We start from the raw sequence: 14,009 nt of genomic DNA, 5'->3' as shown, positions 1-14,009 counted from the left end.
TCTTGCCCCTCTTAGAGGAATTCAACAACAAATCCACCCCAGTCTCAGAAGTGTAATCTACATTTAAACACACTCGCACAGTGCTTATCAGCCCAAAGACACTGCTCTCTCATGAGTATACAAAAATACACCTATGAGTTTTTCAAGCACAAGACACCAATGTACTCTGTATGCCAGAACTTGCCATGTCAATGGTATTTCCCTCCTTTCAGCCATCTGCTCTGTCAGAGAAAAGTCATACTTGCATTTTCATTGCCAATAATACTAATACATCACTCCATTTCACAGTTGGTACAAACATTTGTGATTTCGAAGTACTGTATATCCCTCATGCATCAAAGTCATGGATGACCAGTTCCCTGCCACCTAAGTTTGTACCACAATTTCCAATGTGCCCACAGCACAGGAACCCAATAATGCATCACATTTCAACCCCATAGATTTCTCTGATGCACAAACATACTTGCTTGCACTTTGTATCCTGTTCAGACATACTATTGCCACCCCAGGTAAACCCTTTGGAGTTAATAATCTCATTCAGCATTATATACCCCTTCATGAGAACTCTAAACCACATTACATTCCCGCATACAGAATGCCACCCAGTAAATGCATGATTGTAGATAACCCTATCTAAGACATGATTGTGCAAGACATCATTGAACTATCAATCAGTGAATGTAATTTCCCTCTGTTGTCCCTAAACAGGATGGTTCTTTCCACCCAGTTGTAGACTTCAGAGAATTAAATAAGCTTACACCCCTTCCCTGTATTACAGGACCTCTTGCACTCCATCAGTGAAAAGAATGTAGTGTTCACAATCTTGGACCTCATGTCAGGATATTTCCAGATTCCCCTTGTTCCAGAGTCTAGGCCTCTGACAGCTTTTAGTATGCCTACAGGTCATTATCACTTCAAACAACTAGCCATGGGTTTCGTTTTCAGCATCTTCAGTGTTCACCTGACTAATGCACACAGTCCTTGCAGGTCTTATAGGTCATTCAGTGTTTATGTACCTTGATGTAATCATCGCTTCCAAATCCATTAGGGAGCATCCAAACAAAACATATCATAAACATCTACATACCACCTACCATGTCAATGCCCCAAGGTGACACACTTCAACTCCAACCACTCATGACATAACATACCACATATTGGTAGATGATGTGAATATTCACTACCCCATATGACTACACACATAAACTGTAGACAACAAGGAAGCAAAATCCTAAACCAACTCCCCAACCTAAATATATTCACCTCTTCAATACGAGCCAAATTCTCACAGGCAGCATTAGCTGCCTGATGTACAAGACTGGAAGATGCACACAACACTCACATTATAGAATATAAAGTTACAGCTGCATTACTTATTCTATTTTACTCTGAATATTAACATCCACAGAAAATATGATCAAGCCAGTTCACAGATAATGGGGGTCACTCAGCTACAACTACAAAATAAATGTAATCAAGATGCCAATGCTGGCATCCTCATATACCCACTTCCACCTCATGATGCCTACATAGGCATCATCATATGGAAGGGTTAAACTCCAGTAAATAACCAACTAGACAACTTTGTTAACACAAGCAACTTCCCCTGACATTCTGTGTTCACCCTCTCTCCAAAACAGATGTCATGGGAAAACATTCATGACCTCCCTTCAGATCACCTCCCCATAAAAATCACCATAGAATTTGCAGAAAAAATAAACCCATTCATGAAAAGCATATGTAAACTACAGGAAAGTAAGCTGACCAGAATTCACTGAAGATAAGAAAAAGACTAAGCATAAACTGACGTACCTCAATAACTATCCACTAACACAACAGAAAGGATGACTTACAACACACTAAAAGTAAGTTAGAAGCATATACCTAGAGGCTACAGAATATAGATATAAACCAAACTACACACCAGGAAACCTCTATAATAAGAAGAGAAACAAAATAAAAAGAAAATTTTATATAATCAAAGAATCCATAACCCCCAGGTCCTCACAGGAAACCTACAACTCCCAAGCAACCAGCAATGGCCACTGAATCTATGTCAGTGTGGTTTTTGGCCATCATAGGAGGGATTTCTTTGTTAGGCTAATGTTAGAGGGAGTTAGCTGTAGAATGGAGCTTGGGGGTCAATCTTAGTGTTTATTTTTTTTTTCTGAATATATGTTTTTTATTGAATATGTTGTATGATGTAGGTGATAGGTTGTAGATTTTTTAGTAGTATGCTCCAGTTTTTTTCAGTTGTGCTTGATAGGGTTCCTGAAAGAATACTGGGATGTTTTAAGCATATGGAAAGAATGAAGAAAGACCAACAAGTGGAAGGTAGAGGTGGATGATGTGAACACGATTGGGAAGACCGAGAATGAGATGGATGGGATGAAGGGGGCCTTGAGTATTAGGGGAATCTCTGTTGACCAGAAAAGTGTGAATGGAGAGCAGTTTTAATTGGATGATAATTCAATATCTGAATGAATTTCTCTTTGTCCTCTCTACTCATGAGTGGGCGAGGAAGGAGAGTGAGTCAGTGTGTGTGTGGAACAAGCAGCCGTAAGTGTAACCTTGATAGAATTAGCAGAGCTGGTAGTTTTAGGTAAGGTAGATTGTAGAGAAAAGTGGGTCGGAGCATTGAAGAGTGAAACAAACAGAAGCAACCGAAGAACCAGGAAATTGCAAAAATTAGGTAAGTGGGCTACAAGTATTGCAAGCTATCTAGGCCGAGACGGTGATCACAAGGGAACCATTCAAGATGAACAATATCACCTTAAAGCCATTTGATGCCAATGGAGACGTCGCCGGGTGGCTCAAAAAGGCAGTATTAGTGGCAAAAGTAACCGGAGTCACTGAGGTCGCGAGCTATATTGCCCTTAACCTGGAGGGCGATACATTGGCCATCTACCTAGAAACTGAAGGTAGTGATCAAGCACATGAGGAAAAGTGAGAAAAAAATCAGTGAGGCTTCCGCCGAGAGTCCGTTCGAATCGTTTAATCGGCTGCAAGGAATACGCTTGGCTGGTGAACAGGTCGACGTTTTTCCCAACGAAATTAGGAGGTCGGCTGGACTGTCGACATTCAAAGGCGAAGGCTTAGAGCAACTCGTTAGAATGGTGTTTGTGAATGGCTTTCCAGATCGCGTATCTGCTGAACTAAAAGAAGTAAATGATTCCGTGTCGACGAGTATGGACGTGTTGATAGTCCGTGCTAGGCTTCTCACAAGGACATAGAAGGATGGGCCTTTTGCCGCTATGGCGACAGAGAAACCACAAGGCCCTACGAGAGACCCACAGCCGAGATGCTAGCCTGATGACTCTTATGGATAGAAGGGAGAGCGAGCAGAGCGAGGCCTTCCGCCGGGCAATGGAAGAGGAAAAACAAGGGAGTCCAGGAGTGACCACAGCGGATCCTCCATCCGCTGTGGTCACTCCTGGACTCCCCTTTTGTTATGCGTGTCGGTGCCCCGATCACTTCGCGAAGAATTGTAGAGATGGGGCCCATATGTTAAGAATGTAATGAGTACGGATATATTGCTCGACACTGCGAGCAGGGAAACGGACGAGGGGCGGCTGCTACGCAAGTGGCAACCAAAGAAATGTAAGGACGCTATCCAACTGTACGCCGATTGTAGATGTCTGTCTGAGAGGAAGACGCGCAATAGCACTAGTAGATTCAGGCTGTTCAACAACGATTGTAACAGCCGACTTGATTTAAGAATTCAGACAGGAAGATATAACCCTGATGACAGTTGACGGAAGGGAGACAAAGTGCGAGGGCGGCCAGGAAGTTGAAATGACGGTGGGCATTCCGATACGACTAAGAAGTCTTGTTGTTAGAACGGTCATAGAGGGAATTGACGTGGTGTTGGGAATGGATGCAATTGCGCAGCTTGGAAAAGTCATATTTGTCGCCGGACAAGTGAGGATTGGAGCGATACGCGACTCGAGTACGGAAGGGAGAGGGAGGAGCCGCCTGAGGCCGGAAAAGGACATAGGAATGACAGTGAGGGTCATGAAGGGCAGTATCGCCGCGAAGCTTGACTTTGACGAGAAGGCGGCGCCTTGTACGATTGAGGACAAAGACTTCCGGGTGAAATTTGATGGCTAGAAATGGGAGGTAGAGTGATACCTGAAAGAATGTTCACCTTTATTGAAAAACAAAGTCGACTACTGTAACCGTTATGGTATGGTTGTGTTTAACCATTATGATAGGTTGTGTTGCGTGTGCGAACCGCTTGCCACCAGTGTAACCGTTATGGTAGGTTATATGGTTACGTAGGGAGGTCTTAATGCGGCGAGATAGACTCCAAAGCGGGAGTTTTCTTATATTTATTAAAACAAGGGATTCAGGTTAAACTACAAATGGAAATGGCCCTTTGGGCTAAATACAATAAGTGCCAGGCCTTGACCTAGGGCACAATAGCTCTGACCTCTGGCCGGTAGGTTCGTGACCTACCCAGCCTCTGGCGGTAGGTTCTTCACCTACCCCAGCTCCGGCTACGTGACATGGGTGTTAAACATTTTATAGGAGTGTTAGTGGTTTCAAGCAAGGGTGTTAGTCTTGTTATTCATTGCATGGGGTCTGTTCTATGTAAGAGGGTTAGTCCTATAATTGGTGGATATTGTTTGGTATATTATATATATATATATATATATATATATATATATATATATATATATATATATATATATATATATGTTAGTTTATGCTTAATATACTAGGGCAGTTATAATAAAAGGATTTATGATAGGTTAGTCTGGTGACACTGGGCATCTATATCTTGTTTGTCTTCAAATGTGCTGCGTTAGGTGCATGTTGTGGGAAACGCAAGGTAAGCAAGAGGAAGTCTCGCTCTGTTGCAAGCATGTGGATCACGTGCGTGGTGGGTGATGGTTAGTAAGTTAGTAATGGGTACACTACTGCGAACGGACTCTCGGAGAGGGGATGAGGAATGAATTTGACATCAAAGTAGAACGGTGGATTGATAAGGGAATTTTGAGTCCTTGGTAGAAATCTTGCCTATGATGGCAGAGGTGCAGCCAACCAAGAACAAAGTGTGACCGGTGTTGGATTTCCGAGAGCTGAACCAGTTCGTAAGGTGTCATACTGGCGATGATTTTGTAGACATATGTAACGAGACTACACAAATGGCTCCAAATGAGGGGGGCGTCCACGATTGTAGAACTACAGGCTTACCTACAAATTCACGTGGGGAAGAAACTTTGGAAATACCAACTAATAAGATATAAAGGTAAAACATATTGCTTAACCAGACTGGAATATGGGCTGTGCTCAGCCCCGAAGATAACGACAAGGATCTTAAAGACAGTACTGGAGAAGACTGAGACGATGAAGAAGGACACGAACTCATACCTCAATGACATACTGGTGGATGATACTGTGGTACCGGTGTTGGACGTAGTGGAACACTTAGCTCGGTTTGGATTGGTCTCGAAGGAGCCGGAACCGATGGAAGGAGGAACGGTGTTGGGACTGCGACTAGAGAGAGACGGGACCGGAAACCTGCTGTTCAGGAGAGGCAACGAGATCCCGAACGTAACGGACGAGATGAGCAGACGAGAGCTCTTCTCCCTGTGTGGCAAATTGGTTGGTCACTACCCGATCGCCGGTTGGCTCCGTGTAGCGTGCAGTTATATTAAGAGGCGGTCAGGGTCGAAGGACTGGGGAGAGAAGGTTGATGAGGGCACGCTCACGATGATACGTGACGTCGTACGACGGGTGAGACACGATGATCCAGTGAGAGGACAGTGGAATGCACCACAACAGGGCATAGGTGTAGTATGGTGTGATGCTAGCAGCATAGCAACCGGCGTAGTCTTGGAGATAGGAGGTGTGGTAGTCGAAGATGGGGCGTGACAACGAAAAGAGGATGACTACTATCACATTAACGTTATGGAGTTGGATGCGGTTGTAAAATGAGTCAATTTGGCGCCGAAAGGGGGGATACGCGAGATCGAAACCAGGACTGACCTAGCCACGGTAGCGGGGTGGATGAGCTCAATGCTGACGGCTGAGAAAAGAATACGCACGAAAGGGCCAACAGAGGTCATTGTGAAGCGGTGCCTTGGGATCCTGAGGGAGTTAATAGACGAGTTCAGCGTGAAGGTGAGCGTAACTCAGGTGCCATCGGGAATGAACAAAACGGACGCGCTGACCAGAATGAAGAAAAATTGGCTGAAAGTGCCGGAAGAACAGGACGAGAAGGTTGAAGTGTGTGCCGAATGATCCCTATGCGCGAAAGTTGACCCGAATATAACTAGGAAAGAGGTTCAACCCACTATCGGCGGGACATGTGCTTATCGATGGTTGATTGCGGCCCGGGACGCTTCGCTAGCTGGCGAGAGCTGAAGACGGGGACGGGAGAGGAAATTGCACGGGTGATGAATGAAATTAATATATATATATATATATATATATATATATATATATATATATATATATATATATATATATATATATTCATGTTTGTTTCATTATTGTATGTGCCCTGAGGATGTCAAAATAGACGAAAGTGCTCGGTCATCAATTTATTATTTTCCTTGTTTTTTTCTGCATATTTAGAATCACGAGTTCATGTGATTTGTCATGCAACACACACACCAATTTTTTTTTTTTTTTTTAATGGAACATATAGGAGGGATACAAGGGAACCTACTAAAATGGATGGAGGACTTCCTGATTGGTAGAAAGATGAGAGTAGTACTCAGAGAAAAATATTCAGGTTGGAAGGAGGTGATCAGTGGAGTTCCGCAAGGATCTGTATTGGCTCCAATAATGTTTGCTATTTATGTGAATGACATGGATGATGATGTGCAATGTTACATGAGCTTCTTTGCAGACGACGCTAAATTGTTAAGGAAAGTAAAAACCGAAATGGATTGCGAATCACTACAGGAAGACCTGAATAAGGTATGGAACTGGAGTCAGAAATGGGAAGTGGACTTCAATATTAACAAGTGTAGCATAATGGAGTTTGGAAAAAGTAAAAATAGAATATCAGGACAATATAGAATTGGAACTAAGGAGGTAAAGAAAGTGGGATCTGAAAAAGATCTAGGAGTAATTATCTGAAACGACTTGTCCTCTGATAAACAAATAAACAAAATTGTCGGAGAATCCTATAACTTGCGATAGATAGATAGATAGATAGATAGATAGACTTTATTTGGCAATAAATCAATGTACATGAAGTGCAAATAATGACAAGAACACATAGTTCGAAATAATAAATGTAAATTGCCGAGGATAACACAAAAAGCATGAACGCTTATTTCCATTGTGGTCCTCATCAGGTTATTATTCTACATTAAGTCACACGGACAAACATACATAGGGGGTTGAGGGGACCAGAGACACTCATGAGTAATACCAGTCAGTACACATATGACACATAAACATTGTTATAGTTTTGCTAATATTACTGAAATGTTTGTACACATAGGAACATTGAGTCCAAATATTTGAGCACCATCCAAAAGGAACATTGTTAATGCAATGTTCCTTTTGGATGGTGCAAAGGAACAACAAAATAATGTTAAACTGTAACAAAACAGTATGAGTGAGTACTATATCGGAGTAGTACCATTAATAATATACTGCATTTTTCTACATCTGTATCAACATGTATGAGTGAGTACTATATCAGAGTAGGATCATTAATGATATACTACAATATTCTACATCTGTAACAACCAATTACAGTGGCATTTACATATTTGGACGTAGAAATTATAAAAAAAAAAAAATTAGTCACACTGATAAGGTCTAGACTAGAATATGCGGCGATATTGTGGTCACCCAGTTCCAAAAAGAATATAAAGAAAATAGAAAGAATCCAGAGAGCAGCCACAAAAATGGCCCCTGCACTTTCAAACTTGTCATATGAAGAGAGACTGACTAAATTGGAGTTACCAACTCTGGAGCAAAGAAGAGAGAGGCGACCTACTGACCCTCTATAGAATCATGAAGGGCACAGAAATACTTGATAGAGAGGACTTGTTAAACTGGGACAAGAGAAACACAGGACATGGAAAGAAACTCAAAAAACATAGTTATAGAAGAGATCTGAAGAAGAACAGTTTTCCACATAGAGTGGTGGACACTTGGAACAAACTGAACAAAAAAATAGTGTGTGCAAAAACCATTCATGAATTTAAGAGCAAACTAGACACTGCGAGATACAAAGGCGGGACATCACGAGCGTAGCTCCCCTTCCCGTAAAATACAACTAGGTAAACACACACGCACGCACACAAACACGCACACACACACACACACACACACACACACACACACACACACACACGACTCTGTGGCGCGGTTGGTACAGTCCCAGACTGTCAGTACGGCGGTACCGGGTTCGAATCCTGCCCAGGGCTGAAATTATTTCAGTATCGCTGCGCTTCGAGTCGTTAATCCAACTCTCGTGGGCGGGGAGTCGGGTGTGTGTGTTCGTGTAAGGTCACACCCTCTTTAAATCCCTGGAAAATATTCTCATCACTTTCTACTGTATTGCTCTTATCTATACTTCTAATCTTTACATTTTTATTAGACATTTCATCGTCGTCGGGGGGCCGTTTGTTTACCTTTCGCCTGTCTGCCTGGGCCAAGTCTACTCCTTCCTCATTTCCTTCCATTTCCCTCAGTAATCCCTCCCCTTCTCCTCTTTCCCTACTTTCCTACTACCCCACGAGCAATTTCCCCCCCACCCTGTAAATACAATAGGCACTTCTCTTTGCGTTGGGATCCACAATACTTCAATTTTCTTCAGAACGTCTTCTAAGCCGTCCGTTCGTTGAAGTGTGTGTGTGTGTGTGTGTATTTACCTAGTTGTATTTTACGGGAAGGGGAGCTATGCTCGTGGGGTCCCGTCTTCATATCTCATTTTATCTAAACTATTTTTAAATTCATGTATTGTTTTTGCACACACCACTTTCTCATCTAACTTGTTCCAACTTCTCATCTAACTTGTTCCAACTATGTGTGTGTGTGTGTGTGTGTGGTTGAAGAATACATTGGACAAAGCAAATGCCCCCTTCGATACAAAGATTCCACTGTTAGGGCCTACATTAGAAGTGCCCTCACTCACTATAGCAACTGACACGACACTCATTTAGAAATCGAAAGCGCCACACAAATACTCGTCAACAAAGGATACTCTAACAAGGATATTAAATGGGTAATAAATAGAGAATTAGACTAATAGCATCACCACACAGCAGAAACCTCAGCCCAGGAAGGCCAAAAGATAAAAACCAATCGTACATTCCGACTGATAAAAACGAAAGGATAATGAAGGAAATAATAAAAAGTCATGTCAACCCTACTAGACCTCAAGATAAAATCGACCTCGTCATGTTACAAAAATAAAACAACCTCCACTCTCATCATGAACAACAAGCCAATGAAACATACACCTGACCTACATAAAAGCCATCATATGTATGAATATACTTGTAAAATAGGGAATTGTGCATCCCTCCCCGTTCCACGACCACTAGACTTAGTAGACGCATCACACTGTACCTACAATGGCGCACCTAAATATCACACTAACACTTGCCACAACACCCACTAGACTAGATGGAAGATAACACCAAAACAATAATCCAAGTTCCAGAATAGAAAAGTCTACAAATATTGGAAACACTTTTAACCAAAGACCAAACTCCTAAAGTCTAAATTTACAAACAAGAGAGTTTGACATAATTCCATCGTCGTGATTCACTCCGTGGGATACCACAACCAGGATATCCCCCCCCCCCCCGCACACCCACCCTCATTAAAATTTGAACACTGTGTGACCTCCCCCTATGTATATTTATGCCATCCATTTGTAATGCATCTAACACTTGATAGTGTACAATGTGCACGAAACGTCGTGATTAGAGAAGAACCATCAGCTGTGTTTCACTATGTTTTAGCAATAAAAAAGTAGAAAATCTCAGCAAGAAGATCATTTATGCAGGAACACCTGTATTATTCAACCAAAAAATTTACAGGAAAACCTCCTACCCAAACATACACACAAAAAAGGCAGTAATAGAGGAGACCTGAAAAAGAACAGCTTTCCCCTTAGAGTGGCGGATGTATGGAACATACAGGATGAAATGATAGTGTGCAAAAACCATACACGAATTTAAGAACAATTTTGATACTGCGAGATACAGCGACGGGACATCACGAGCATAGATACCCTTCCCGTAAGATACAACTAGGTAAAAACACACACACATACTCAGAGTGTCAGTACGGGGGTGCCGGTGGTACCTGATTCGACTCCTGCCCAAGGCTGAAATCATTTCAGTATCGCTGCGCTTCGAATCGTTACTCCAACTCTCGTGGGTGGGGAGTTAGAGGTGTGTGTGCGTGTAAGGTCATAGCATTACGCATAGATCGGTCATACGAGCTCTGAGCTCTCTTCCGGGAGGGAAATAGCTGTCGATCACGAGTGCAACAGGTGAATCACAAACACACACACACACACACACACACACATATATATATATATATATATATATATATATATATATATATATATGTGTGTGTGTGTGTGTGTGTGTGTGTGTGTGTGTGTGTGTGTGTGTGTGTGTGTGTGTGTGTGTGTGTGTGGGTGGGTGGGTGTGGGGGTGGGGGTGGGGGTGGGTGTGGGTGTGGGTGGTATACCCAGGGCAGGGATACAGGGATGACCCGTCATCCACGAAGGGCTGAGATGAGAGAGGAAAGGGTGGTGGATGGGAGTGGAATGGATACTTGCATTTTGACTTTGCCACCTATCTTGTAAGGGGGAGGGGGGGAGCCCTTGGTATATAGATAGATACGGTAACATGCAGGATTCGACAACTTACGGGCCCCGGATCAAAGCTTCGCGACGGCAGGATTTGATTGAAAGAGTTCACTGCAATGAGTGATTTGTTGCCTTATATATATATGTATATATATATATATATATATATATATATATATATATATATATATATATATATATATATATATATATATATATATATATATATACATGGATCAACTGAAGAATCCCCCCCCCCCCCGACCCACCCGGGGGGAGGAGATTCTTCAGTTGAACGCAGTTGGGGTGGAAACTCCTCAGTTGATCTCACCCGGTGATCGTGTCGGGGGGAAATTCTACAGCAGTGGATCTTAACCTTTTTTGGTAGCGACCCAAAATTTTGCACAAATCAAGCATTGCGACCCAAGCCTACATAGATATTGTCGGTTTTACATTGAAATTTCAAAACACTTCAAATAAATTTTCTGCTTTGGAGTTTTTATTTAATCATGGTCTGCTTAGAATCCTAAAACTAGGCATCATGTATTTTAATTATTACAGTATATAATTATAATATATTTGTAGTGGGAAAATTATTATTTTCTGCAAACCCTTAGCGACCCAATAAAATGGCTTGGCGACCCAAATTTGGGTCGCGACCCAGGGGTTAAGAACCACTGTTCTACAGTAAAGTCCATGTCCCTCACATGTAGCAGGGGATGAAGGAGTGGCTGTAGAGTAAGAAAAGCATGTAAATGTCTTGGAAGAATGAGAATTATCATGTGCAATGTTTATCTGGAGGATGGATGTGAAGAGAAGACTGTATGAAGGGGTGATTGTGCCTACGACATTATATGGGACAGAGACTTGGAATTTAAGGTATCCAGAAAGGAATTTTGAATGTGTTTGAGATGAACTGCTTGATAAGTATAATGAGTGTTACGAGGATGGATAGGATGAGAAATGGAGAAGAGAGCGTGATGTAAAGGGAGCTGGCAGATAGGGCTGATGAAAGATTACTGGGATGGATTGAGCAGATGGAAAGAATAAATGAAGAAAGAATAACAAATAGAAAGTAGAGTGTAGAGGTGGATGGGGTGAACCTGTGTGGTAGACCAAAAATAAAATGGTGGATGGATGGGGTGAAAGGGACTTTGAGTAAAATGGAAATGTCTGTTGAGCAAGAAAGGGAGAAGGCAAGGGATAGGTATGGGTGAAGAATGGTTGTGATTGGATTATAAATTGACTCAGCCCGAAGGGTTTCTACTGTGGATGTGCTGTGGTTTGTTATATTGCCTCTAACCCGGGCAGTGGGCAGCGGTATGGATGACCTTTCATCCACAAGGAGCTAAGATGATAGGGAAATGATTGACTCGGGGGAATGGGATGGTTAGAGGTGGGTGCATTCTTTGTCTTACCACCTCATAAGAGGGAAGAAGCCTATTAGTATATAGCAAATACATAGTATGCGTTATACTTTTGCCACAATGTCTAAGATACGTTGATGTTTTATGGTGTAACTTTAATGTTAACCTACAATAACATAAGTTAGCTACATACTTTTTCAAGGAATTATAATTTGAGGTGAATGATACTTAGTTTCAATTTTATTCCCACCCCACCATGGTTTCTAGTAAAAATGTGTATTTGATTGAAAATGAAAGACATCTTATTTTTTCAAATTTAGAGATGCTACCAAGAACTTGGAAACTGAACAGTGAAAATGAGAATTTAAAAAAATGTGCAAGGCCAACTAAGGAGCACTTCTGTGTTTGTGGGAGAGCAGGAAATTACACCAAGATTAATTGATACAACTATTCAAGAATATCAATGCACAGGGAACGTGGATGGAACTATAGCCATAAATATATTAGCTTTCCCCCCGCGGAAGACTTTTCCCTTGGTTGAATGAAATTGCTTAGTGACAATTGGAATGAATACTACATTCGTAAAACGCAATGATGTTAACATGCAGTATTACGAGAAATTTTCAGTAGATAAATTTGGGAAATATCTTATGAAAACCTACTCCAAATACTCAGTCTTGCATTTTAAAATTATACTGTCTACTACCAGGTATTTCCATGCAGCTGGTTGAAACCTTTCACTCTCCAGAAGTTAAAAAAAAAGTATATGAGCTAACGAGAGAAGATGTATATTCTATTGAAGTGTCTTGTGCACTGATTTTCCACTGCCGCTGAAAAAAACAAAATAACCACTATTTTTGGATCACAACCTTCATCTAAACTGATGCAAAGTGCTTTCTGATCTGCAATTCTTGCCTGGTAGACTTCCCAGACCCATATCCGTTCAGGAGGGGTCAACGGAAGCCATACACTGCTGATGCGCCAACCATAAGAAATAAAACAAAGAAAAGAAAGGACGCGGACCAAAGCAGCTAGAGAGTAAGAAAGGAAATAAATTGGGTATGCTGCAGTGGTTGTATTATACTTATTTTGGAATACATAAACATAAATTTAGTGGTAACTAGGATATTTGTGTAAATAACCAAGAGCATTTGTTCCAAGTACCTATAGAGGTAGGCTACTTCGTGAGAAAAATGTGATGGTAGAGAAGCATATATTCGAGTCTGTCATTTGTTGTTACTGCAGTGAATAATACATGCACCATGTCTAATTGCCACTCTCCAAAACCTTGGCAGTTTAAACCGGTTGATCAAGTCTTAAGTCATAAGTGTCAAGGAGATGTGAAAACAAAACTTGTTTTAATGTAGAAGTAATGTATAGTGCCCAAACACGGCATTCGGTGGAGGGCATGAATGATGCATCATAGCGGGAAATTTTGAATAGTCAGACAGTTGTTCACATAGTGTAAAATCTTAGTATTGACATACATGATATTACACAAATAAAATTAAATGTGTTTAAAACAAAACCGGCTTGTTTGCAATATATATCCCCAAATTATTGCCTTCCATAGTTCAAAAGAATTTATTTCATCTTCTGTTTCTGTAGCAGAATCTGAGAATATCTTCTACACATGTTACGAGGACTTGTTGGAAAGAATGTTATTGAGTAATGTTAGATGTGTTCTTTTTATCATCTTATATTATGCATTTCGTGACATTTGTGGGTATAGCTTAATTTTGTAACCAGTAATCATTCAAATAATCCAGGTCCATAAATATTCTAATGATTTATGTTCGTAAACTTGCAACCACCCAACAATTGTATTGAGG

The sequence above is a fragment of the Oratosquilla oratoria genome, chromosome 13 (genome assembly GCF_046742065.1).
Source record: "Oratosquilla oratoria isolate Oo_2021 chromosome 13, ASM4674206v1, whole genome shotgun sequence".
Classification (NCBI taxonomy): Eukaryota; Metazoa; Arthropoda; class Malacostraca; order Stomatopoda; family Squillidae; genus Oratosquilla; species Oratosquilla oratoria.
This window is presented reverse-complemented; position numbering follows the sequence as displayed.